Source organism: Ambystoma mexicanum, chromosome 8, assembly GCF_040938575.1.
Source record: "Ambystoma mexicanum isolate Mex_15411 chromosome 8, UKY_AmexF1_1, whole genome shotgun sequence".
Taxonomy (NCBI): Eukaryota; Metazoa; Chordata; class Amphibia; order Caudata; family Ambystomatidae; genus Ambystoma; species Ambystoma mexicanum.
This window is the reverse complement of record NC_090929.1, coordinates 649,083,608-649,110,494: the sequence shown is the minus strand read 5'-3', so window position 1 is coordinate 649,110,494 and position 26,887 is coordinate 649,083,608. Positions and strand designations below refer to the sequence as shown.

The following is a 26,887-nucleotide window of genomic DNA, read 5'->3' as shown; positions in this document are numbered from 1 at the left end:
TGTGGCCTAGGATGTTTTTGTGACATGCTAATACCCAAACTAGCCTTCGCAGGGAGGACCTCGGCACTGCCGGTAAAGGAGGAATCACGGTTCGAAACCTCACTCCTTGTCCCCCTCAACAGTTCTGGAGTCACTGCAAGAGCGGGTGCGATGAGCAACACCTATCACAGACAAGGCCTTAACAGGCCTCTCAGAACTGTAGTCACCTTAGCCTCTAAACGAGGGACCTCAGACCAGAGTCCGGTAGAAGCATTTTCACGGCAGGTCTTGAACTTTCGTTCGGTATCAAAAACCCCAACCAAGGCCTCGGGGCGCACCCCCGTACATTTAAGGGAAGGTCCAATCAAGGAGACCTTGGAGCGAGCTCCGGTACCCCACGACTCATTAGAACTGGGTCTACAAACAGCCCCTGCAGGAGGGGCCTCGGAATGTAATCCAGTGTCAACAGGCCCCTTATGGAGAACCTCTGTGAAAACTCTGGTACACTTTAGGCCCAGACGGCACCTCAGGGGAAGCCCCGGTAACAGAACCCTTAACGATCCTCCCAGACCGAGAAAACCCCGGAAAGGAGTCCGCCGGCTGGGGTGCCCTAAAAAGTAAGGAACTTATCAGGCATTTCTTCTCATCGATGAAGGATTGGAAATGCGTAGGACTAACATTTTTGCATTTATTAGGCACAGATCCTACAGCATGGGTCAGGATAAGCTGTTCCCACGAGTCCAGTGTTGGAAGAACAGAAAATGGCCTTCTAGAGATCTGTATAAGGTAAAGGATATCACAAGGACTTGGCTTGAGGTAATGCTGGTTGACTGCAACAGTAGCCCTCTGGTCACCAGTAAGCTGTACCGATTTGGAAGGAGCTCAAAATGTCAAATGGCGGCAGGTGGAGTCCTTTTATCCAGAATTTGGGCTGAAGTTGCCCCCAAGCCCTCCAATGGTAAGGATCTGCACCATTCACACTGGCACGGGCTGTCCAATCATGGCCGGTCTCCGGCCAACACATCTGCCCAGCAATAAACACTGTGGCTTGGGTCGAGACAGAGACAGCCCCCACATTTGTACAGACTGCCACTTCCTGGGAAAGCAGAGTCTTTGGCCCAGCAAAGGGCTTTCAATATATTGCAATTCCAGACCAGAGAAGGCAGGAAGACGACCACGATACAAAATGGCCATAGGACTTGCAAAATTCTCGTGGTATCTGCTGCCACCAGCTCGTCATGGGCACTTTGTACCTTCAACAGTAAAGCTGCAAAAGATAAGAGGATAAAGTGATACAAGCACACCTACCGCACGTCAAGGTAAGGTGAAGTTTACAACCAACAATTCCACTACAGAAGACAGTCTTCCAGTGCTCAGTCTTGCGGACAGATAGACCTGCCCCATAGGAAGTGAGCAAAAGAAAGGTAAATGGAGGGCTTTACATGCTAATAAAAAGTAAGATCAGGTAGCAGACAATGCCAAAAAGATCAACTGTGTTGCATTGAAGTATATGGGAGGAAAGCAGAAAAATAAAATCTTCACTAACAACTATTTGGTATGAAAGTAGGCATAGTGCAGACCGAGCAAGTCCAGAAATACCCCTTAGAGTAGAGGCAGGCAGATTTAGAAAGCGGCGGTTGCAGTAGTCCAGCCTAGAGGGAACCAGAGCTCTGGAGACAGTGAGCTTCTGGTGGAAGGAGAGGAAAGGAAGAATATCTGAGGAGGTGCAGTTGGTAGTGTGACTTAGAAACGTCAGAGATGTGAGGAGAGAAGGAAAGTGTGGAGTCAAAGAGGACCAAGGTTTTTAGCCTCAAAGGTGGGAGCAAGAAGAGGGCCAAGAGAGGCCGGCAAGAGCGTGAAAGGAAAGGAGGGAGCAGGTGTGCCGATGAGGAGAATCTCGGTCTTACTGGCCTTAAGGCAGAGATCATTGGCGGACACTACACCTGGATGGCGTGCAGTCAGATGAGAGAAGGAACAAGTTACTTATCTGTAACTTTTGTTCTCCAGCATGGGTCTGGCATGGATTCACATGCTCCTGAATATTCCCAGTCGTCAGGCCGGGAATCCTCGGTATAGAAAAAAATCAGTATCAATTTCTTTGCTGATCTGTCTTTCTTAGTGGTAACCAACCACTGGTCTCTGGGTCATACTGCCCCCAGCCAATGACTGCCCTCTCCCTAAGCCCCGCCTCTGGCAGCCATCCTCAGATTTGGAAGCACGTAAAGTGGCATTATGACCAAGTGAAGAGCCGCAGAGGGGTAGGCGGGAGGGTTCGCATGTGAATCCATGCCAGACCCATGCTGGAGAAGTACAAGTTACTTCTTACCTTGTAACGTTCTTTCGACGGGATGTTCCTCCGACATAGTCCTCATCTTTGATAATACTTTTCCAGCTTGCTGGCCTCGGAAATTGTTTTCTATTGAGGGCGCTGCGCGTCGACGTCCGCCGAGTCGATGTCCCTCGACGGCCACCGTATCGGCGCCGACATCACCATGCCCATAAATAGCCACGCGCTGCGTCCGTTGCTCAGTTCCGTTTTGTAGCATAAGAAAAGTCATGCCTGAATTGGTTATTGACCTTGAAGGAGCGTAAACTGCAACCACAAGGGAAGTATCACTGCGGGGATGGATGCGAGAGGCGATAAGGAATACGTCGGAGGAACATCCCGTCGAAAGAACGTTACAAGGTAAGAAGTAACTTGTTCTTTGAAGGGCTTGTGTCCTCCGACGTATTCCTTATCTTTGATAGACTCCCATAGCAGTGGCATGTAATAGGAGGTGGGAGTGAGAATGTTCTGCATCCCTTTAGAGATGGACCGAATGTAATACGGCCTTGCCAAATCTGGTCTCTTGACTAGTGGAGGAATCCAGATTGTATAATTTTGTGAATGTATGTGCGGACGACCATGTGGCAGCCGCACATATGTCTCGGACCGGTTCCCCTCTTTGGAGAGCCGAAGAGGCTGCAATACCCCTGGTTGAATGAGCCCTGAGATTTTGGGGTGGCTCTTTCCCTGCCAGTTTGTAACATTCCAGAATGGCCAAAATAATCCACCTGGAGTTTGTTTTGTTATTGGTAGTCCCAACTTGTGACCTGAGTATCCTACAAACAGTTGGTGTGCTTGCCTGATCCTAGCCATTCTGCTGATGTAAAAGCTGAGAACTCGGCTTGGGTCCAGCCTATTTAGCCTTTCCTCCTCTTTCCCCAGATGCGGAGGAGGGTAGAACGAAGGTAAGGTAATTTTCTGAGTAATATGAAATTCAGAAACCACCTTTGGGAGGAAATTAGGCTTCACCTGTAGGACAACTTTGTCCTTGTGGAAAATTTTATGTGGGGGTTTACAGGAGAGAGCTTATAGCTCGCTCACCCTCCTAGCAGATGTTAGTGCTACCAATAGGACAGTTTTAAGCATGAGAAAACTCAGCGAAAAAGAGTGAAGTGGTTCGAATGGAGTGCCCATTAGGAAGTTAAAGACTAAATTTAAAGTCCCATAAGGGAACCTGGAATGGTTTTGGAGGATAAACATTAGTTAATCCTTTGAGAAATTGTATCACTAGAGGAATTTTGAAATACGATGGTTCCTCCGCAGTGCGCTTGAAGATAGAAAGCGCTGCGAGATAGCCTTTTACAGTGGCAACTTGAAGGACTGAGTTTGCCAAGTAGAATAGAAACGATAACACCGTTGGTGTACCACATGAAAAAGGGTCGATATTCTCTTCCCTACACCAGCTGCAAAATTTGTTCCAACGGCAGCGGTATAAAGACTTTGTTGCTGGCCTTCTGGCCGAAAGCAACACCTCCATGACGTCATCAGGGAGATCCCAATCCTCGTACCTCACCCTTTCAGAAGCCAAGCATGAAGGTTGAGGGTTCTGGTGTCTGGATGGAGAACCTGACCTCCCTTCTGTGAGAGAAGATTCTCCTTGAGTGGAAGACGGATTGGAGGACATATGGACATGTCTAGAAGGTCCGGGTACCACGTTCTCCTGGCCCAATCCGGGGCAATTAGGATAATGGTTTTCCGGAATCTTCTCAACCTCCTGATCATTAGAGGAATAACAGGGACTGGTGGGAACGCGTAAAGGAGTGGAAACTCCCAGTCCACGACAAACGCGTCTCCTAGAGCTCCTCTCGGGGGAAATTCCCTTGAACAGAACAGATCGCACTTCCTGTTGGAGCTTGTGGCGAACAGATCCACCTGAGGGGTTCCCCAAAGGGCGAAGATCTCTTGAAGGACTTCCTGAGCTAGCTCCCACTCGTGGGAGACTGTGCTCTGCCTGCTCAGAGCATCCGCTGTCAAGTTCTTCTCTCCGGCTAGGTGGACTGCCGATAGAGATTCCTTCTTGGATTGCCCAAAACCAGAGCTGCATCGCCTCTCTGCACAGTGGCAGTGATCCTACGCCTCCTCTTTTGTTGAGGTAGTGCATGGCCACTGTGTTGTCCGTCATTATCAGGACATTTCTCCCCTGTACTGATGGCAGGAAAGCTTTCAGCGCTAGTCTGATCGCTCCAGGCTCCAATAGGTAGATGTGTAGTCTGGACTCCGATGGAGACCAACGACCACTGATGGTCAAGTCGTTGCCATGGGCTCCCCACCCCGTGAGTGAGGCGTCTGTGACTAATGTTATCTCTGGCCATGGTTGCCAAAACAGTTCTCCTTTCAAGATGTTCTCTGGATAGGCCCACCATTGAAGGTCGCGGGCTACCTTGTCCGGAATCCGGAGGAGATCTGTCATTCTCCCTGAGGATTGCGACCACTGACTTCTCCGTGCCCACTGAAGAGAGCTCATTCTCAGGCGAGCCTCTGGCACAAGGAAGATGCAGGATGCCATGAGGCCTAGCAACCTCAGAAAGTCGAAGGCTGGAAGACGTTGGGCATTTTGAAACTTGGTGACCATCTGTAGAATATCCTGAGCCCTCACCTCTGGTGGCGAGGCTTTTCCCAGGGAAGTGTCCAGGACCGCTCCAATGAACTGGAGTCTCTGTGATGGTATCATCTGTGACTTTAAATTGAGGGAGAAGCCCAGTTTGTGAAGGAAGTGGCCGACATAATCTAGCTGGGCCTGGGCCTGTTTCGAAGATACAGCCCTGGTCAGCCAATCGTCCAGGTAAGGGTAAACATGGATCCCTTCCCTCCTTAGATTCGCCGCCACTACTGACATCAGCTTGGTGAAGACCCTCGGGCGGAGGTCAGCCCAAATGGCAGAACTCGAAATTGATAATGAGAGTCGCCAATTGCGAACCTCAGGTATTTCCTGTGTTTGAGATGGATTGGCACATGGAAATAAGCATCCTGAAGGTCCAGAGATACCAGCCAGTCCTGGAGCTGGAGGGCCTGAAGGATCTGAGAGAGAGTTACCATCTTGAACTTGTCCTTCCTGAGGAACTTGTTCAATTCTCGTAAGTCCAGAATGGGTCTCAGTCCTCCGTCCTTCTTTGGTATGAGAAAGTAGGGGGGAGTACCATCCCTTGTCCCTATCCGCTACAGGTACAGGTTCTATGGCACCTTTCTCTAGCAGGTCTATCATTTCCTGCAAAAGGAGCGGATTTGGAACTTTTAGAGAGCTGTTCCCCGGTGGATGACTGAGGGATGTGTAGAAAGGGTAGGCAGTAACCCTGGGCAACTGTCTCCAATGCCCAAGCATCTGACGTAAAAGCCTGCCATTCCGTCAGATGGCGAGTTAACCTGCCCCCTACAGGTGTATTGTGTGGAAAGGCCTCAGAGTGGTTTGGGGGCGGCTGATGCAGATGCCGAGGGTAAAGAGGCACCTGCTGCTGCTGCGGCCTTAGTACCTTTGACCCGTCCACCTCGGGTGGATCTCCTTTGACCTCTTTGAGCCGGCTGTCCTCTGCCTTTCCCGAATGCGGAATAATAGCGAAAGGACTTTCCTCTCCCAGAGGTTCCTGAGGGGCGAAAAGGAGTTTGGCGGATAGCAGCTCAAAGATTTTGCTGCTGCTTTAGAAGTCTGCTACTTTTCCAGACTGTCAGCCTTTTTTCCGAATAGTGAAGAGCCGTCAAAGGGCATATTCAAAAGTCTGGCCTGTACATCTGGGGCAAAGCCAGACTTTCGCAACCACGCATGCCTGCGGATTGTTGTACTTGCCGCCATGGCCCTGCTGATACTGTCAGCGGAATCGATGCCAGTTTGAAGTGATTCACACATGGCATCTTTGCCCTCTTTAATAATGTTAAGGAAGGCTTCCTTTTCCTCTCCTTCGGGTATGCAGTCAGCCGCTGATGAAGCACACTCCCATAGTGTGTGACTGAACCTGACGAGCGTACAGGTGGCGTTAATGGACTTCAACGCCATACTACAAGCAGAGAAGACTTTCTTCATCATAGAATCGTACCTCTTGTCATCTCTATCCTGTGGGACAGTAGGGTAAGCGGTCCTACTGCTAGATGAAGTTGCCGCTTGAACCACCAGGATCTCTGGAGTCGGGTATTTTGATAAGTATTCAGGGTCAGCAGCCGATTGGCTGACAATCTTTTATTGACTGCAGGGATAACTTCAGGAGTTACCCCAATTAGATGTAATTTTCCTTTGTAAGGTTGCATGGAAGGGTACCACAGGGTCCACCTGTGGACCTTTGTCTAATATGTCTGTTAGATCATCCTGTTGAAAAACAGGGGAAGGCGCAGACCAACCCATAAATTCAATAATTCTTGCCATAAGGGTTCTATAGGGTGTTTCGGCATGTTCCCCTGGGTCTGCCTTAACAAATTCCACTTTTGGGGAAGTGTCCAGCCCACTTGCCTCATGTAGTGACTCCTGTAGGTCCTTCAGCCTTCTTTCCTCAGAGGTAAAATCCTCTGAAATAGGCAGTGTGGTCCTCTGTAACCCAAATGTTTCCTGATCAGAATCTTCCCCCTCTTCATAAATTGAAGATAGTCCAGGGTACTCTGACCTCTGAAATGGTGTAAAACCCATCTCTATTCAGAAGGAGCCAAACTCGTCATTATTGGGCGAGAAAACGTCGATGTCGTTGACGCCGATGTGACAGGCTTCGAAGGCGCCGAAAAAACTCGAAGGGGTCTCGAAGAACTCGAGAGGATCGGGATCCTACTCGAGGACATCGACGACGGTCTCGGCGTCGTGCCGGAGGCCCTTGGAATCACCGTTGGCAGTGGAGTAGCCTTGTTCTTCTCTTTCATCGGCATCGATGTCGGCGTCGAGTCGATCGACCGATGTGTCGAGGAACCCTTCGACAACGGCGTCGATCCATGCATCAAAGGAATCTTCGACGACGGCGAAGATGGTGCCTTCTTACCCGATGGCTTGTGGCGCTCTCGGGTGGAATGTTTCGCCGGGTGCTGCGACTCGCGGCGTTTTGATTTTTTGGGTTTTTTTTACCCGGGGTATCACCCTCATCTGTCTTCGAGGGGGTTGAGGCCACGTTCTCGAAGACACTGAACATTTTCTTTCGGAATTCCTCCCACTCAGCTTGAGAGCTGTGTTTTGTGGGACAGGAGATCCTTTCTGGGGACACAGAAGACGACGAGGAAGGGGATCTTCGACGTCTCTTTTTTGAGTGTCTTGATCTCGACGAATGGTGGGAGCTACTTCGAGATCTAGAATGGGAATGTTTTAGACGGCGAGGAGCCGAATGCCTTGACTCAGCCGAAGAAACCTTCGAGGAGGTTTTGACTGATTTACCTCTCTCGAGCTTCCCCTTGCGCTCCTTCAAGGCTTTCGCCGTCATGGACATGCAGTCCTCACACTCCGAACAATGGTGCTCGGTTCCCAAGCACCACAAGCAGATTCTGTGTGGATCCGTTATTGACATTTTTTTACCGCAATCTCGACATTTCTTGAAGCCGGATCGCGCCGTCGTCGGTTCCAATGAAGATGCCATCGAGAACGAGTAGGTATTATTCGAGTAGATTATAGAATTATCCTGACTGAACTGAGCAACGAGGTTCCGAGGCCCCATGAAGCGCGGAAAAACGGAACTGAGCAACGGACGCAGCGCGTGGCTACTTATGGGCATGGTGATGTTGGCGCTGATACAGTGGCCGTCGAGGGACATCGACTCGGCGGATGTCGATGCGCAGCACCCTCTACAGAAAAAATGTTCCGAGGCCAGCAAGCTGGAAACGTATTATCAAAGATAAGGAATACATCGGAGGACACAATCCCTTCGAACAACAGTTACAGGAAAGTAACTTGTTCCTTCTCCAGCATGGGGTCTGGCATGGATTTACATGCTCATGAATAAGAATACATAGCAGTACACATGCACAACCACGGGAGGTGGCAACAGGCTCAACATTAAGCAATACAACAACTCAACATTAAACATCTCTTACCTCCTCACCAGGCTCACCTTAAGCGAACAGGTTGCGCAGCACTGCTTGGCCGACCGGGGACTCCTCCCTGGAATCCCGATCGACGCAGTAGAATCTTGTGAAGGTGTGCGTCGACCTCCACGTCGCAGCCCTGCAGATGTCCAACAGGGGCACACCAGACAGGAACGCCGTGGTAGCAGCGATCGCTCTGGCGAAGGGGCTCTCCGACGGCCGGGCAGCGGTCAGTTTGCCAACCGGTGACAGTGCATGATGCAGCCGGAGAGCCATCTGGAAATGGAAGTCTTCGAGAGAGCCTTCCCTTGATTCACAGTCCCAAAGTTCACAAACAGCTGTGATGTCTTCCGAAAACTTTGTGCGGTCCACGTAGAACTTCAGCACTCTAGCTACGTCCAGTGAGTGCAGAGTCCTTTCAGCCGGCGACGAAGGAGACAGGAAGAAAACTGGCAACACCAAGGGTTTGTTGAGGTGGAAGTCCGACGGCACCTTGGGCATGAAGGAGGGGTGCATCCTCAGTACCACCCTCGTGTCGTGCAAGATAGGGGCTGGATCTCTCCCACTCGTCGTGCGGAGGTGATGGCCACGAGAAACGCTATCTTCCACGACAGAAACTTCAACGGTGCCGAATGCATAGGCTCAAATGGGGCCCCCATGAGCCTGGTCAGCACCACACTGAGCTCCCATGCCGGGGAATGGCCTTCACCGGCGGGAAAGATCGGAACAATCCTTTCATAAATTCCTTCACCAGTGGATGAGACCACAAGTACGCCCGTCCCGTAGTTCTGGTGTATCGTGAGATGGCGGCCAGATGTATCTTGATGGAAGCGTGAGCTAGTCCAGCCTTGGCCAATGACAGTATGTACGGCAATACTTGAGGGGCCTTAATCCGCAGAGGGTTAATCTTCTGTGCACAGCACCAGACAGAGAACCTCTTCCATTTATGTCCGTAGCACTTGAGAATTGAGGACGCCCTGGCCTTTGCAAGAACCTCTCTGCAGTCGGCCGGGATGTCGTACCCTCCAAACTCTAGTGCTGCAGGAGCGAGGCCTGCAAGTTCAGCGACTCCGGGTTGTGGTGAAAAATGGCGCCTCCTTCTCTGGAGAGACGATCTGCCTCCGTTGGCAGCTTGACTGGTGTGGACGTTGACATGTCCAGAAGGTCCGGGAACCAGATCCGTCTCGGCCATGCCAGTGCGACGAGGATCATCTTGTACCGGGACACCTCTTGAGCGGGTTGATGCCAGAACGGCAGCGGAGGGAACGCATAAAGAAACAGGCCGTCCCAGGGGAACGAGAAAGCATCGCCCATGCTCCTCAGCTGGGGGAACCTGCTTGCGAACCTCCGGCACTTGGAATTCGTCGCAAAGAGATCGATCTGGGGTTCGCCCCATCGACGGAAGAGTCGATTCACTTGATCCTGGCGTAGTTCGCACTCGTGGCACGAGCGCAGCTCTCTGCTGAGTGAGTCGGCAATGGTGTTTTTTATTCCTGCCAGATGAAAAGGCACCAGAAACATCCCTTGGGCAACGGCCCAATGCCACAGATCCTGGGCTTCCTTGGATAGGGCAGGGGATCTGGTTCTGCCCTGCTTCTGGGTGTAGAACATCGTGGTGGTGTTGTCGGTGAAGATCCTCACCACCTTGCCCTTGAGGGACGGAAGAAAAGACCTGAGGGCCCAGAACACTGCGCGAAGCTCCAAAATTTTGATGTGGAGCGACTTCTCCTCCGGGAGCCAAAGGCCTCTCGCGTGAAGATCTCCGGAGTGCGCACCCCAACCTTCCAGGGAGGCATCCGTCGTCACCGTCACCTGGTGAGCTGGGGTCTGAAAGTCCGTGCCCGCCGACAGATGAGAGCGGGTACCCCACCACCGGATCGCCTGACGGAACGTCTCGTTGAGGGATCCTGTCCTCGAAGCTGCCTGTCGACTGAACCCAGCGGGCGTCGAGGAACTCTTGTAAGGGGCGCATACGAAGCCTGCAAAGGCGCACCAGATGAATGCAGGACATCATCCCGAGGAGGGACTTGATAGATCTTACCCTGGCCATGGCCGTGGCCAGCAGACGCTGCACCTTGCGCAGGATGGTCCTGGTCCTTTCCTACGACGGTGAGGCCAGCCGCGCCACTGTGTCGAGCTTGGCTCCCAGAAACAGGGCGACTTGCGACAGAACCAGGTGGGATTTTGGAAAGTTGGAGAACTTAAGGTGTCTTTTAGAATGGGGATGTGGAAGTACGCATCCTCCAAGTCCAACGACGACAGGAAATCGCCCTTCTCCAGCTGTCCCAGGGCGTGCTGCAGGGTGTCCATCCGGAACTTCTGTGCCTTGATGTACTTGTTCAGTCGTCGCAGGTCCAGGATGGGGCGCCATCCTCCTGTCTTCTTTTTTACGAGGAAGTACCTGGAGTAAACTCCAGAGCCCCGAAGCCTCTTTGAGACGAGCTCGATAGCACCCTTCTTGAGCATCGCCCTTACTTCCAACAGTAGTTGAGGGACGTGATTTTCCTTCCTGGCCACGGGTGGAACGCGAGGGCACTTCTGAAACTCGAGGGCGTTCCCTTGGGCCAGGGCGTCCAGCACCCAACGGTCAGTGGAGATGGACTCCCACACGCTGACGAACCTCGCCAGCCTGCCTCCCACCGGGGTGCTTCGGCAGGGGCCCGACCCCACCGTCGGTTCAATCTGGTTTGGAGGCCGCCTTGCCTCCTTGACCTCCCCGTCGACCACGACGGGCACCACCTGACTTGCCGCGTCCCCTGTAGGCTTCCTGGGACGAAGATCTTGCCGCTTGGCGGTACGTGGAGGAGCCACTTCCGGATCCCTTGGCGGCACCTTGTCTGCCTCCGGAGCTCCGAAAGGACGGCCGTCGTCGTTGGAGCACTCCCACTGCCCGGGCAGTCTCCGTGTCTGTCTTGATGACCTAAAGGGACTCATCAACCGCCTTCCCAAACAGGTTGTTCCCGTCGAAGGGCATGTCCAAAACCTTGGTTTGTACGTCCTGGCGGAAATCCGTCGCCTTGAGCCATCTTTGTCGTCTCAGGCAAACGCCATTGCCCAGCTGACGGAAACCGGTGTCGGCGATGTCCGTTGCCACCGTGATGGCGTGGTCCGAAGCAATCTCACCTTCCTGTAGGATTTCAAGGGCCTCAGCCCTTTTGGCCTCCAGAAGAAAGTCCAACTGAGGGGCGATTTTGAACCACAACTCCTTGTCGTAGCGGGCTACAATAGCCAGGGCATCGGCCACCTTGATAGTCGTCGCTGCGGATGAGATGACCCGTCGTCCCACCGTGTCCAGCTTCCAGCCCTCGCCGTCCGGCGGGGAAGTTAATGTTGAGGCAGATGCCTCCTCAGCTTTCTTCTTTGCCGCCGCCGAGACGACCGAATCCGGGGTAGGATGCGCCCGAAGGCACAAGGGGGCAGCGTCAGGGACCCAGTACTTCTTCTCGTACCGGTCCCTTTTTGCCAGGGCCGTGGCAGGGTTCTTGAGGAGGGCGAGCCCCTCATCCCAGATGTCATCAAGAAGTGGTACGGCAAGGGCCGTCTTCCTTTTAGCCTCGCACCGTTGGTAAAGGAACCCTTCCTCCTTCTCTTCTGGGCAGAGCTGGAAGAGTTCGGATGCCCTGGAAATCATGGCATGAAAGGATCCAATCTCGTCGGGCGGGGACGCCCGAGCAGGGGGCGACGGAGGACACGTCCCGTCGTCGCCCCCGTCATCTGTACCCATCGTAGCCGTGTCCTTGCCTGTATCATCCCCGTGGGTAATAGACCGGGGGGAAGGCAGAGCAGGCCACAGAGGTGGGAGAGGTGGCGTAGGATGCGGTGGACTTTCCGAAGGTCACGGCTCCGGGTCCCCCGTCGGGTCTGGCTCAGGTACCTCCGTCAGGTGGAGGGGCAACCTTGTCCTCATCTCCGAGCATAAGGACTGAATTGCTGACAAAATGGCCGCCGAAGTGTCCTGCGGCACCGATGGGCTGGGCCTCTTCCACGACTTCGATGAGCTCTTTTTCAGAGGTCGTGTCCGTATCCACGATGGCCACCTGCCCCTCCCCCACCTTTTCCAACAAGGACTTCGTGGGGGTCTTCTCAATGGGCCTGAAAGACTCCCTCCGCGGTGGCAGGGAGACTCTGGGCCCTGAGGTCGCCTTCACAGGCTGAGCCAGGGCCGCTGCGACATCCTCAATTGAGGTCTTAGCAGGGTGAATTAAGGCCATCGTTACCTTCTGTAATCCTGGGGCCTTCACCTTGGGGGGGTGGAGGGGGGGGGTCCGAGCCTCGCTCCCCCTCTTCCAGAATCTTCGAGATCGACCGGGGCCTCTCCAGAAGCTTCGCCGGGTTCTCGGACTTCCTCTTACCTGAGCCAGAGCGTTGGCTCGTGGTTGATGCCGGGGAGGATGCGCCCTGCCTGGCAGCCAAAGAACCTGACAGTTGGCCGCTCCCGGTGCCCGCGGACTCGCGGTGCTTGGCCTTTTGTTGGGCCCCCGTCGCCGGGGTTCTTTTTCTTCTTCTCGCCCGACGGGCTCTTCCCTTCCAGCCAGTTGGCGAGAAGGATGTGGCGATCCTTCATGGTCCACTCCGACATGTTCCCACAAAACGCACAGTCCTTCTCCGTGTGCGTCTTGTCCTCATGGAGACAGTAGAGGCATAACAAATGCCCGTCCTCCTTGAAAACATTCTGAAGCTGGCATCCAGGGCAAGTCCTGAACAACTTCCAGGGCGTCGAACTTCCTTTCCCCTGGGCCATGTCCAGGGTAGGCCTCCGAACTTCTGGAATCCTCCAAAAGCGTAACTCGACGAAATCTTCACCCTTTAGGGGCGTAGAAAATTCAGAAACGGATCCCCGTTGATCGGATGTAGACACGGTGGGTACAGCACGAGGACTCCCAACACTTGAACGTGCGGTAGAAATCTGAGGATGGCTGCCAGAGGCAAGGCTTAGGGAGAGGGCAGTCATTGGCTGGGGGCAGTATGACCCAGAGACCAGTGATTGGTTACCACTAAGAAAGACATATCAGAAACAAAATTGATACCGATTTGTTTTTCTATATCGAGGATTCCCGGCCTGACGACAGGGAATATTCATGAGCATGTGAATCCATGCCAGACCCCATGCTGGAGAAGAGAATGAGAGGTGGTGGCGGAAGGGAGCCTGAAAATGAGTTGAGTGTCATTCGCATAGCAATGAAAGTTGGGGCAGAGAGCAGCAATGCAGTGGGCAAGAAGAGCCAGGTATTGGTTGAACAGACAGGGCGAGAGGTTAGACCCCTGAGGAACACCACAGGTAGAGATAAAGGAGATAAAGGACCCAAGTTGGACCTGGGAGGGTCTATCAGAGAGGAATGAGGTAAGCCAAGCCAGGGCCTGATCCGTGATACCCAGGTTATCACGGAGAAGGTTGAGCAGGATGGCATGGTTGACCGTATCAAAGGCAGAAAAGAAATTGAGTAAGATGAGGACAGAGGGGGTGTTGGAATCGCAGTTGGAGAGCAGGTCTTCACAGATGTTCAGGAGAGCAGTTTCCGGGCAGCTCTGAAGCCAGACTGATGGTCATGGAAACAACCAACAGATTCAGTGTGAATTCAGCTGGGAGATGGCCAGCTTTTCCAGGGGTTTGCCCAGGAAAGGAGTGAGGAGATTGGAAGATAGTTAGCTGGGCAAGAAGGGTCGGCAGAGGGTTTCTTAAGAAGAGGGTGAACAAGAGCATGCTTCAGGGGGGAGGGGAAGACTTCAGTGGTGAAGGAGTGGTTGCAGAAATCAGCCAGGGTGTCAATGTGGTCTTTAATGGTTTTGGAGGAACAGGGGTGAACCTGTTTTGATGAGACTTTCATAGCTCAGACTTATCTAGAAACCTTGTCTGGGGAGAACAGAGGAAAGGCAGAGAAGGAGGGAGGAGGGGTGGCCGAAGAAAGGCCAAAGGAGGGGGAGAGAAAGAGGGAGAGGACGAGGGGACTAGGTTTTAGAGATGAAATGAGAAGCCAGGGCCGTGCAGAGGGCCTGGGTGGGGACACAAGAGGTAGAAACTGCTGCAGTATTGGCCAGCTCCTTGCAGATTTTAAAGATTTCGGCTGAGTTCTTAGATGCTGCGGAGACGCAAGCTTGGATGTGGGCTCTTTGTGCTGACAGAGAGCCCGTATTGCCTTTGGAGCAGGCGGCAGGCCAGTTTCTCAGAAGATGTACAGGAAGCGCACCATTTCCTCTCAGCCACCCTGCACATGCCTTTAAGGGTGACAAGGTCTGAGTCGTACCAAGAGTTGCACTTGGCTTTGGGTTTCAGGCGGATTCTCATGACAGGGGCGAGAACATCGAGAGTATCAGATGTAAAGAGTGTAGCATGTAAAGAGTGTAGCATGGAAAGGGCTGTGTCAGGGTGCGAGTCCGCCAAGGGGGGTGGGAGGGGGCAAAGGGATGAGAAAGCAGTGGCGAAAGCCTCAACTGACACACGCTTCATGGGTCGGATAACTGAGAAGGTAGGTGGCAGTGCTGGAGTTGGCTTGGCCTGAGGGGTAGAGAGGGTGCGATGGGAAGAAAGGAAAAAAAAGCGATCACTCCAGGAGAGAGGAGTGGTGAAAGGGTAGAAAGAGGAAGCTCTGAAGAGATGAGAAAATCCAGAGTGTGCCCTGCAGTGCGTCGAGGGGAACGAGGGGAGGGGAACGAGGGGAGGGGAACGAGGGGAGGGGAACGAGGGGAGGGTAAAGAAAAGAGGGGAGGGGAAAGAGGGGAGGGGAAAGAGGGGAGAGGGAAGAGGGGAGAGGGAAGAGGGGAGAGGGGAGAGGGGAGAGGGGAGAGGGAAGAGGGGGGAAGAGGGGGGAAGAGGGGGGGAAGAGGGGGAGAAGAGGGGAGGGAAGAGGGAGGGGGGAAAGAGGGGGGAGGGGGAAAAGAGGGGGGAGGGGGAAAAGAGGGGGGAAAAGAGGGGGGAAGAGAGGGAGGGCGACAAAGATAGCGACAAGTCACGAAAGAGTCCAGTAGAAGGACAGGAAGCATCCAGGAGGATGTTGAAGTCTCCAAGGAGGAGGAGTTGAACACAGATAATTTTTGGCACGAAAGGTCCATCGCCTGATCAATTTGTTGAGGAGCCAAGCCTGAAGTACAGAACTGGTTGCATGCTCTTGACCGGTTCCTTACCAGGATGTATCAAGAGTATAACCCGCTACCCTTCATCATATCAAACATGCTTCACCACCTCCTTGTGGCTCATCTCCCCAAGTTGTAATAGGTGTATGTTGTGCACCATTGCCTAAACTGCCTGTGAAAATGGCTTGTCAATTTCTAGTGTACACCTTGGGTATAACACCTGCACTGCCCATTGGTCAGACATGATCATTGACCACTTAAGAGGCACAATGGGATAGTCTGCCAAACCATGAGAAGAGTGAGGCCAGCTTCTGCTGGGTACTTCCCTGCCGGCAACCACCTCTACATTTTTCTGCCCTCCAAGATGTCTCATCTGGTATCCAACTAGTAAGACTATTGTATGCTTGGGGCAGAGAGTACCTGCCTCCATAGTATCACTCTACTACTGCGCAAACAGAATATGGTCAACACTGCACAATGACCCCTTCTCCCCCAGGCCTCATGTCAGTATCCTTATAAGTCTTAACTCCTGCTAGTGCAGTATACACCTTTCCCCAAAAAGATCTTCCCCGCTGAAGGGCGTGTCTATCTAGTTTAATAAAATCTCTTATCCAAAATGTTCATAACAATGGACATCAACACCTGAATGTTTGGGGAATCAATGTGGATGTAACATAAGAAATGCCAATATGTTAGAGTGCTTTAAGCATGCAAAATTACAATTGCTATATATTTGTAAAAAGATGGGATGGTGTAATGTAGGACAACAAATGTGTTGCCAGAATAGATCAAAAGACATGCATTACTTACCGTAAAAGCATTACTGATGATTGTATCTGCTTAGATTCACATGCTGTGCATATGGTCCGACATCCAGTGATAACCGCGGAGTATTGCATCTTGTCTTTCGGGGACCGAAAGGGGACGTTGGCATAGGCGTGTCTGAAACACTATCCCTATCGTGACGTGTGTAGTACCCAAAATCCCTCACGCGCCGAGGTCCCTCCGATAGTATTTTTTCTGTCATGAGGGTGCCCAAGGCTATAGTGAGTGAGTACATGAAGAGAGAAAGTAGTAAGAAGTCTATGTTCCTTCCACCCCGAGCGGGGAGGCAGGGAGGGCGCATGTGAATCTAAGCAGATACAATCATCAGAAATGCTTTTACGGTAAGTAACGCATGTCTTCTGATGCTTGTTAATCTGCTTAGAATCACATGCTGTGCATAGACCAACGAGCAGCACCCGGAGTTGGAGGTGGGTTGTGAGAAGGAACAGTAGAAAAAAGATGTCTTAGTACTGCTTGTCCAACCTGAGAATCAGACCTAGAATGAGTGTCTAGGCAATAGTGTTTTGTAAAGGTGTGTGCACAACTCTAGGTTGCCGCTTTACAAATGGACTCCAGGGGAAGATTTGCAATGAATGCTATGGATGCCCCAGTGCCTCGAGTAGAATGTGCTCTAGGCTTGAAGGGCAGTTCTCTCTTTGCAAGGGAGAAACAGTGTGATGCATTTGACAATCCACCTTGATATTGCTGATTTAGAGACAGGGTCCCCTTCTCTACCAGCTGCCACTGAAACAAAGAATTGTTTAGTTTTCCTCAGTGGTTTGGTTCTATCCATGTAGAACATGACTGCCCTGAACTCATCTAGTGTGTGAAGGCTTCTTTCGGCGATGTTAGTAGGTCTCTGGAAGAACGTGGGTAGTTCGATTGACTGGTTCACATGGAACTTTGAAATAAATTTCGGTGCAAATCTGGGATGAATGTGCAGAACTACCTTATCTTTGTGGACTGTAACAAAGGGGTCCAAGACCGAGAGGGCCTGTAGTTCGCTAACTCTTCTGATAGAAGTGATAGCTACTAGAAAGGTTTAACCTAGTTAAAACCACATTTAGATCCCACCCAGGGGCTGGGTGAGTTATGGGGGATACATTCTTTTAACCCCTTCCATAAAGGCTTTAATCACAAGTATTTTCCACCACGACACCTTCTGCTGTGACGTGGTGTAGGCCGCCAACGCCGCTAGGTGAACCTTTAGGGAATTGAAGACTAGCCCAGAGTCCAACAGATTGGTTAGATATAACACAATGTGTGAAGGCGAGCAATCGGTGGGATTGACGCCTTTGGAACTGAACCAGATGACAAAACGTTTCCATTTGCAGGCATAGCAATAACGTGCGTTAGGCTTTCTTGCCTCCCTCAGTATGTCCATGCATCTTTGAAGGAGTTGCAGATGTCCAAACTCTGTGACCTCAGGAGCCAGGCTGCTAAATTCAGAGTTTGTGGACATGGGTGCAGAGTCTCCCCCCTGTCCTGAGACAACATGTTGTACGGGCAGGGCAGCTTGACTGGTGGGGAGAGGGACATTTCCATCAGGTGCGCGAACCAGGGTTGGTGGGCCCACATGGGAGACACCAGAATCATGGTGACTAGTTCCTGGTGCATCTTGAATACTATCTTGTTCAGAAGGGGAGTCGAAGGGGGGGGGGGTGTTAAATTTCCCCGACCAAGTTATCCAGAGACCGTTCCCCTTGGATCGGTTCTGGGGGTACCTGGAGGCGTAATCTGGGCATTGGGCATTCTCCTGAGTAGCTAACAGGTCGATCTCTGGAAACCCCCATTCTGCGAAGACGTTGGATACAATATCTTCGTGCAGACGCCATTCGTATTCTTCTGGCAGAGGAAAATCTCTGCTGAGTACGTCTGCCATTCATATTCTTCTGGCAGAGGAAAATCTCTGCTGAGTACGTCTGCCAGAAGATTGAGTTCCCCTGGAACATGTTGGGATATCAGAAACATCTTGTGTTTGAGAGCCCATATTCAGATGTTTTGGGACAGCTTGGATAGCCCTGGAGAGTGGGTGCCCCCCCTGTTTGTTCAGGTAATACATTGCTGGTGTGCTGTCGGTTAGGACCAGCACTGTCTTCCCTTGCAGTTGCTCCTGAAAGGCTTTCAATGCTTTGAACACTGCCAGTAGCTCCAGTAGGTTTATATGGTTGGATGCTACCTGAGGGGACCACACTCCGTGCGCTGTCTGTTGAAGCAGGTGAGGGGGCCCCCCGCACCCCCACACCCTGTGAGAGATGAGTCTGTCGTGAGAGTGGCTTCCACTGCAGGGGTAGTGAAAGTTTTTCCCTTCAAGAGGTTCTCCCTCGACCACCACTGCAGAGAGAACGAGGGCTGGCGAGACAACTAACAGATCTTCCCATTGTCTGCTGGCCTGACACCACTGGCTGTTGAGCCACTCTTGCATGGGACGGATGCGCAGCCGCGCGTGGGGGACTAAGTATATGCATGACGCCATCATTCCTAGCAAACGCATAGCTTTGCGTACCGTCACTTCCCGACTGGCTACATACTGAGGGACTTGAGAGAGCATGTTCTGAACCCTCTCGCTGGAAGGGAAGACTAGACCGTCTTCCGTACAAATTAGAGCGCCCAGGAACTGTTTTACTTGGCTGGGGACTAAGCTGGATTTCTTTTTGTTGATAGAAAAACTGGAACTGAAAGTCTGCGGAGGTGTGCCGCTGCCACTGCCAGGACCTTGGTAAACACCCTTGGCGCCGAGGCTAGGCCGAAGGGGAGTACCTTGAACTTGTAGTGTTTGTCCTGAATCATGAACCTTAGGAATTTTCTGTGCGCTGGCAGCATTGAAATATGAAAGTATGCATCTTTCATATCCAATGTTGTCATGAAGTCCCCCTGTTTTAGCAATGGGATCACCTCTTGCAGTGTTACCATGCAAAACTTCTGGGGCTTTATGAACTTGTTCGCTGGGCGCAGGTCTAGAACAGGACGCATGGTGAGATCCTTTTTGGGTACAAGGAAGTATATTGAATAGATACCCTTGTTTACCTGAAGAATCGTGACGGCTTCTATGGCGTCCTTTCCCAGCAGCGCTTCCACCTCTTGGATCAGGATCTGCAGATGTTCCGGTGAAAGGCGTCGATGTTTCGGCGGTCTGAACTGTGGAGGTCGGGCGAATTCCACGCAGTAACCGTGGGCGACCGTCTTTAAGACCCACTCGTCTGAAGTTATCCCCTCCCTTGCCTTGAGGAAAGATGTTAATCGCCCCCTGACCGGGGAGACATGGGAAGGGACCTGGACTTGGTGGTCATTTCTGACCCGAAGTTGACGCTCCTCTGGATTTGGAGCCTCTGCCTCTATTCTTTCCACGCTTCCGACCCCTCTGGGGGTAGTAAGTTGGGCTTGCAGCAGGTTGACTTGAAGTTGCCCGTGCCGAAATTATTTTGAGCGGCGCAGGCTTGTCCTCGAAAGGACCGCCGAGAATTACTGCCCCCCTGAAGATGGTTTCTGGGAAATTTGGTGCAGCGACTTAGTCGCGTGCTCCTTCTTGGCTGTCTCCAACGCATCGTGTACCGCCTTCCCGAAGAGGTTGGCCTCTTCGATGGGTTTGTTGATAATGGATGCCTGGGTCTCAGGCCTGAAGCCAGACGTGCGCAGCCACGCGTGCCTCTTTAGGAGAGTACCCTGTGCGAGAGACCTGCCTGCTGTCTCTGCGGTGTCCAGGGTATTCTTTACCACATTCTGATTGGCAAGTTTGCCCTCCGAGACAATGGCGAGAAGCTTGGCTCTGATTGGTTCCGGAACCTCCTGAAGGCCTTCCTGGAGTAGGTTCCATTGGGCGTAGCTTGCCAGTAACGTCGTGTTATTGGCAATTCAGACAGTATAGGCCGCCGCCGACGTAACCCGTTTGCCTAAGGCAAACAACCTTTTGGACTCCTTGTCCGGGGGTGACTCCCGTGACAAGCAGAACCCCTGCTCTCTTGCGAGTGTTGGTCACCACCAACGAGTCTGGGATTGCGTGTCTTTTGATATAAAGCGGGTCGGTGGGGGAGGGTCGGAAAAGTTTTGACCCTTTGGTTCGCAGCCCTAGTCTGAGCGGGTGTGAGTAAGGAAGGGGCCAGCCATCTCTTTGCAGAGTTCAAGAGAGGGATAGACTGGCTTGCCGGAGGCTTTTCATTAATAATGTCCTCCGCGAAATCTTGTTCGGGCAAGGCTTCAAGTGTGGCAATTTTAAAGAATTCTGCTGCTTTTTTCAACATGTTGTTGAAAGCCAATTGATCAGTCACCAGGGAAGCTTGTCGAATCGGGGGGGGGGGGGGGGGGGGGGTAGAGTGTCGAGGCAGACGATATACAAGTTGTGATCGTCCTGCTGGGTGTCCTCCCAGTTGTCCGTTGCTCCTCGATCTTCCCCATAGTTGTCCAGAAAAGACGACGACTCTTCTTCTGTATAAATATCTCTATACGTGTCCATCTAGACATCTGCTTGAAAGTCAACTTGGTGTTGGACATCTTGTGTTTGAGGGTAAGGGTCTACCCGAGCTTTTTTCGGCAGAGGTTGATCAGAAGCCCTGAAAAACTGCTCCAGCCGATACATACACCCCTCGAATTGCTCCGTGGTCCACTTGGATGACCCAAATGGACCTAGCTGAGTAGTAACCATGTTCTCCGCCCTAGGGCTTGAGGGGATCTCCTCAGGGTGCTTGAGAGGGGTACCTGGCTTTCTTCGTAAGAGTCTAGGGGATCGTCTTCCAAATCCGTGGAAAACTTTTCGGCTGATTGGCCCATAACTGGGCGGAACCGGTACTAGGCCCACCACCGTAGCAATCCTATTGATGCTCTTACGGATGGTCACCGAATCTTCGGGAGACAACGCCTCCGAAGAAGTGTCGGCAGTGAAAATGGCTTCTGTGGCTCCAGAAGGGCCTGCGGATTGCTTCTCGGGTAGAGGCCTACTTGTAGTTTTCGGGCCTGTACAGGCCTTGGAAACCTTGGAATCCGTCGAAGTTTCTTGTTCTGAAACTTCAGCGCGTGTAGTTTGGGAGTAGTGCCCATGTCATGTTTGTTATGCCCAGTCATGCGCTGCTGCGGATGCGGAGAAGGCTTCGGATCAGACCGATCCGTGGGCGCCGGCTAAGTTTCCGGAGGACCCGTTGGCGCTTTCGCCTTCTTCGACGAAGTCGTCGAGGAGGGCGCTTGGGTTGTGTGCTTTGTGCGGTGTGATTGTACACCCATGTCACCGGGTGTTGTCCCTGTAGCAAGACCGGAGTCGAGCCTGGAAGGGTCGAGGACGGGCGTGGCGGCCCTAGAATAGTCCGCCTCAAGGTCTATAATGTCCGCGTTGGACGTTTGGTCATCCAATGTACCCCTGTCACTTTCGGCTGGTGTCGCGGCAGGGGAGGGGGGGCTCCACGCGTGACATTCCGTACGCGGCCCACCGCTTCAACCGGCGCTCCTTAAGGGTTTTAGGTCTAAGGAGTTTACACGCCGAACACCGCTTCTCGTCGTGCTCTAGGGGGAGACAAGTGTTACACGACGTGTGCTCGTCTTTCCATGGATATCTGACCCTACACACAGGGCAGAATCTAAATGGAGTCCTTTCCATAGCAGAAGGGAAGGGTGACCAGACCAAAAAGGAAAGCAGTGGAAAAGAGGAAATGCATAATTTCTAACAGTATGGCAAACCTTGAGCCCACTCCCTACTGTGTAGGCCGGCCAGAAGGCCCGACCACGTGGAAGTCCGAACGCCGGAGGTTAGGCGCCGGAACCCACAGCCGTAGATGATTCCCCCGTAGTCTTCGTCGAAGATGTTCTTGATGGGCGAAGTGATTTAACGGGGATTAAACCGACAATTTGGTAAGATAAACAATGTCTAATGAAGATCTCCGCTATAGGACGACCAGTTATCTGGGCGGAAAAAAACCATCTGAGGGACCTCTGCGCATGAGGGATTTTGGGTACTACACACGTCACAATAGGGATAGTGTTTCAGACACGCCTATGCCGGCGTCCCCTTTCGGTCCCATAAAGACAAGATGCAATACTCCGCGGTTACCACTGGATGTCGGACCATATGCACAGCATGTGATTCTAAGCAGATTAACAAGCATCAGAAATTCTTACAGCCTGTGATGTGATCCCCAATGATACTATCAGTCAGTGATCTTCTGCATTCTTCAGATTCTGTTCTTGAATTCTTGGAAGACAGCTGCTAAAGACTGGCTGCTGCCCAAGGAGTTGCCATACTGTTTGGGCCCAGGTTCCCTAGACCTTGATCTGCTACTACTTCTGCTTGTCGAATCCTATGCTGGGCTCCTCCTTAGCGTCGCACAATTATCCTATCGCCCTGTACTGCATATTCCTTATTGAGTCGTTGATCTGGAATGGCTGCCTCAGAGGCACATCTATGTCAAGTGCCTTAAGGTGGGAGGGAGGTGTGGGGTAGTCTTCCTGCTCAGGACGGTTGGTTGTTTCGCTGTTGCTCTACGTCCGCTCCGTGTCTGGGGCATCCTGGGTCGCCTCATGCTGCTGCTTCTACTCGTGAACCTTTCCTTCCTGGAAGGCTGTTCCTATTACCTGAACCGATCTGGAACTCTGGTCAGGTTCTTCCCTGCTACTGCTTAAGTCTTTGTGAAAGCTTAGTCTTCTGCTCCGAGAGTCATCCTCCAAGGTGTCCTGGTTGTTGCTCTTTTGGTTATCCAAATCCTTGCTGAGACGTGGCTTTGAATCCCCATTACTAAGTCCCCAACCGTAGCAAGCCAGACCAAAAACCGTTACCAATCTCGCATGTGCATCTGCCGTTCCTGGGTTGTGCTCTTCATATGCAGCGTTGTGAGTTCTTGGGCATGGGATTCTACTACTGTACTTTACTCCGTCTGCTGGGGGACCCGTGGGGCTGGGAGCAGTTTCACTGCTGAAACCTCCACCCTCTCGGCTCTCCCCTCCACCTACAACTACCTTTCATTGCCGTGAGTGGGCTTTGTGCTCACTGGTCTGTTTTTGTTGGAACCCCAAGAAGGAAATCTTCTTGGGGTTGCCCTCTGGCTGGTTGCCTCTTCTGTTGCACCGGTAGGGTAAAATAAGAAATTCCCTTATTTTTGTCCATAACATTGGCAGACTTATGGGATATAGCCCAAAAGGTTTCTATTGGAGAACATTTAGAAGCACTTCAAACTCCTAAGGGACTTGCTAATGTACTTACGTGATATAAGAAATGTTTCCCTGTTCCCAAATAGGGCCCTGGAATTTTAGTGTGTACATGAAATTTAGCATATATTTTAATACAATCACTGCAGCTCACTCTTCTAAAGGTGTGCTGGGACCTATTCAGACCATGTACTTATTTCCATCAGTTTTGTTGGCCTTTTGGGGCCCGTTTACTAAAATGTTGAAAGGCCTTTCTTGCATCTTTTTTTTTAGCACACACGGACCTAGTAACTCCTATATTGCAAGTCGTGGAGGAAAGTAAAATTACTGTTCTTTCCCTTCATTTTTTCCATCTGGTGTATTCGTGTAAACACTCATTTGACTGTTTGCAACAGTAATGCAATGCTAAATAAGGAACAAGTTACTTACCTGTAACTGTTGTTCTCCAGCATGGGTCTGGCATGGATTCACATGCTCATGAATATTCCCCGTCAGGCAGGGAATCCTCGGTATAGAAAAAAAATCAGTATCAGTTTCGTTTCTGATCTGTCTTTCTTAGTAGTAACCAATCGCTGGTCTCTGGGTCATACTGCCCCCAGCCAATGACTGCCCTCTCCCTAAGCCCCGCCTCTGGCAGCCATCCTCAGATTTGGAAGCACGTAAAGTGGCAGTATGACCAAGTGAAGAGCCGCAGAGGGGTAGGCGGGAGGGTTCGCATGTGAATCCATGCCAGACCCATGCTGGCGAACAACAGTTACAGGTAAGTAACTTGATCCTTCTCCAGCATGGGGTCTGGCATGGATTCACATGCTCATGAATAAGAGAATCCATAGCAGTACACACATGCACAACCACGGGAGGTGGCAACAGGCTCAACATTAAGCAATACAACAACTCAACATTAAGCATCTCTTACCTCGCTCACCTTAAGCGAACAGGTTGCGCAGCATTGCTTGGCCGACCCTGGACTCCTCCCTGGAGTCCCGATCGACGCAGTAGAATCTTGTGAAGGTGTGCGTCGACCTCCACATCGCAGCCCTGCAGATGTCGAGCAGGGGCCCACCAGACAGGAACGCCGTGGTAGCAGCGATTGCTCTGGTCGAATGGGCTCTCAGACGGCCGGGCAGCGGTCGGTTTGCCAGCCGGTGACAGTGCATGATGCAGCCGGAGAGCCATCTGGAAATGGAAGTCTTCGAGAGAGCCTTCCCTTGATTCACAGTCCCAAAGTTCACAAACAGCTGTGATGTCTTCCGAAAACTCTTTGTGTGGTCCACGTAGAACTTGAGCACTCTAGCTACGTCCAGCGTCCTTTCGGCCGGTGACGAAGGAGACGGGAAGAAAACTGGCAACACCAAGGTTCGTTGAGGTGGAAGTCCGAAGGCACCTTGGGCATGAAGGAGGGGTGCGTCCTCAGCACCACCCTCGTGTCGTGAAACGTCAAGTATGGCGGCTTGCAAGATGGGCCCTGGATCTCTCCCACTCGTCGTGCGGAGGTGATGGCCACGAGAAACGCTGTCTTCCACGACAGAAACTTCAACGGTGCCGAATGCATAGGCTCAAATGGGGCGCCCATGATCCTGGTCAGCACCACGTTGAGATCCCACGCCAGGGCGGGGGCCTTCACCGGCGGGAAAGATCAGAACAATCCTTTCATAAATTCCTTCACCAGTCGATGAGACCACAAGGACGCCCGTCCCGTAGGTCTGGTGTATCGTGAGATGGAGGCCAGATGTATCTTGATGGAAGCGTGAGCTAGTCCAGCCTTGGTCAATGACAGTAGGTACGGCAAAACGAGAGCCGTAATCCGCAGAGGGTTAATCTTCTGTACACGGCACCAGACAGAGAACCTCTTCCATTTATGTCTGTAGCACTTGAGAGTTGAGGACGCCCTGGCCTTTGCAAGATCCTCTCTGCAGTCGGCCGGGATGTCGTACCCTCCAAACTCTAGTGCTGCAGGAGCCAGGCCTGCAAGTTCAGCGACTCCGGGTTGTGGTGAAGAATGGCGCCTTCTCCTCTGGAGAGAAGATCTGCGTCCGTCGGCAGCTTGACTGGTGTGGACGTTGACAAGTCCAGAAGGTCCGGGAACCAGACCTGTCTCGGCCACACCGGTGCGACGAGGATCATCTTGCACCGGGACCTCTTGAGCTGGTTGATGAGCCGGAGCAGCAACGGCAGCGGAGGGACCGCATAAAGAAATAGGCCGTCCCAGGGGAACGAGAAAGCATCGCCCATGCTCCTCGGCTGGGGGAACCTGCTGGCGAACCTCCGGCACTTGGAATTGGTCGCCATCGCGAAGAGATCGATCTGGGGTTCGCCCCATCGACGGAAGAGTAAATCCACTTGATCCTGGCGTAGTTCCCACTCGTGGCACGAGCGCAGCTCTCTGCTGAGTGAGTCGGCGATGGTGTTTTTTATTCCTGCCAGATGAAAAGGCACCAGAAGCATCCCTTGGGCGACGGCCCAATGCCACAGATCCTGGGCTTCCTTGGACAGGGCAGGGATCTGGTTCCGCCCTGGTTCCGGATGTAGAACATCGTGGTGGTGTTATCGGAAAAGACCTGTGGGCCCAGAACACTGCGCGGAGCTCCAAGATGTTGATGTGGAGTGACTTCTCCTCCGGGAGCCAAAGGCCTATCGCGTGAAGATCTCCGGAGTGCGCACCCCAACCTTCCAGGGAGGCATCCGTCATCACCGCCACCTGGTGAGCTGGGATCTGAAAGTCTGTGCCCACCGACAGATGAGAGCGGGTACTCCATCAACGGATCGCCTGACGGAACGTCTCATTGAGGGATCCTGTCCTCGAAGCTGCCTGTCGACTGAACCCAGCAGGCGTCGAGGAACTCTTGTAAAGGGGCGCATCCAAAGTCTGCAAAGGCGCACCAGATAAACGCAGGAGGACATCATCCCGAGGAGGGACTTGATAGATCTTACCCTGGCCATGTCCGTGGCCAGCAGACGCTGCACCTTGCCCAGGATGGTCCTGGTCCTTTCCTCCGACAGCGAGGCCAGCCGCGCCACTGTGTCGAGCTTGGCTCCGAGAAACAGGGCGACTTGCGACGGAACCAGGTGGGATTTTGGAAAGTTGATAGAGAACCCCAGGTCCGTGAGCAGCTGGACGGTCTTCGCAGTGTGCTCCACGGCGAGCTCCATTGTCCTTGCCCGGATGAGCCAGTCTTCCAGGTAGGGCTAGACGTGGATCACCTGTAGGCGCAGCCGCGCCGCCACCGGTGCCAGGCACTTGGTGAACACCCTGGGTGCCGACTTCAATCCGAACGGGAGGGCCTTGAACTGGTAGTGCCGCCCTTGGACCACGAACCTGAGGAACTTTTGGTGTCTTTTTAGAATGGGGATGTGGAAGAAGGCATCCTCCAAGTCCAACGACGACAGGAAATCGCCCTCCTCCAGCTGTCCCAGCACGTGCTGGAGGGTGACCATCCGGAACTTCTGTGCATTGATGTATTTGTTCAGTCGTCGCAGGTCCAGGATGGGGCGCCATCCTCCGGTCTTCTTTTTTAAGAGGAATTACCTTGAGTAAACTCCGGAGCTTCCAACAGTAGTTGAGGGACGTGATTTTCCTTCCTGGCCACGGTC

General features: G+C 52.5%; 1 protein-coding gene across 4 annotated transcripts in view; it reads right to left on the bottom strand.

Moving 5' to 3' along the window:
* Positions 1-26,887, bottom strand: part of CAPZB (capping actin protein of muscle Z-line subunit beta) — a 631,298-nt gene that overhangs the window by 293,960 nt on the left and 310,451 nt on the right. The gene's annotated exons all lie outside the window — the stretch shown is intronic.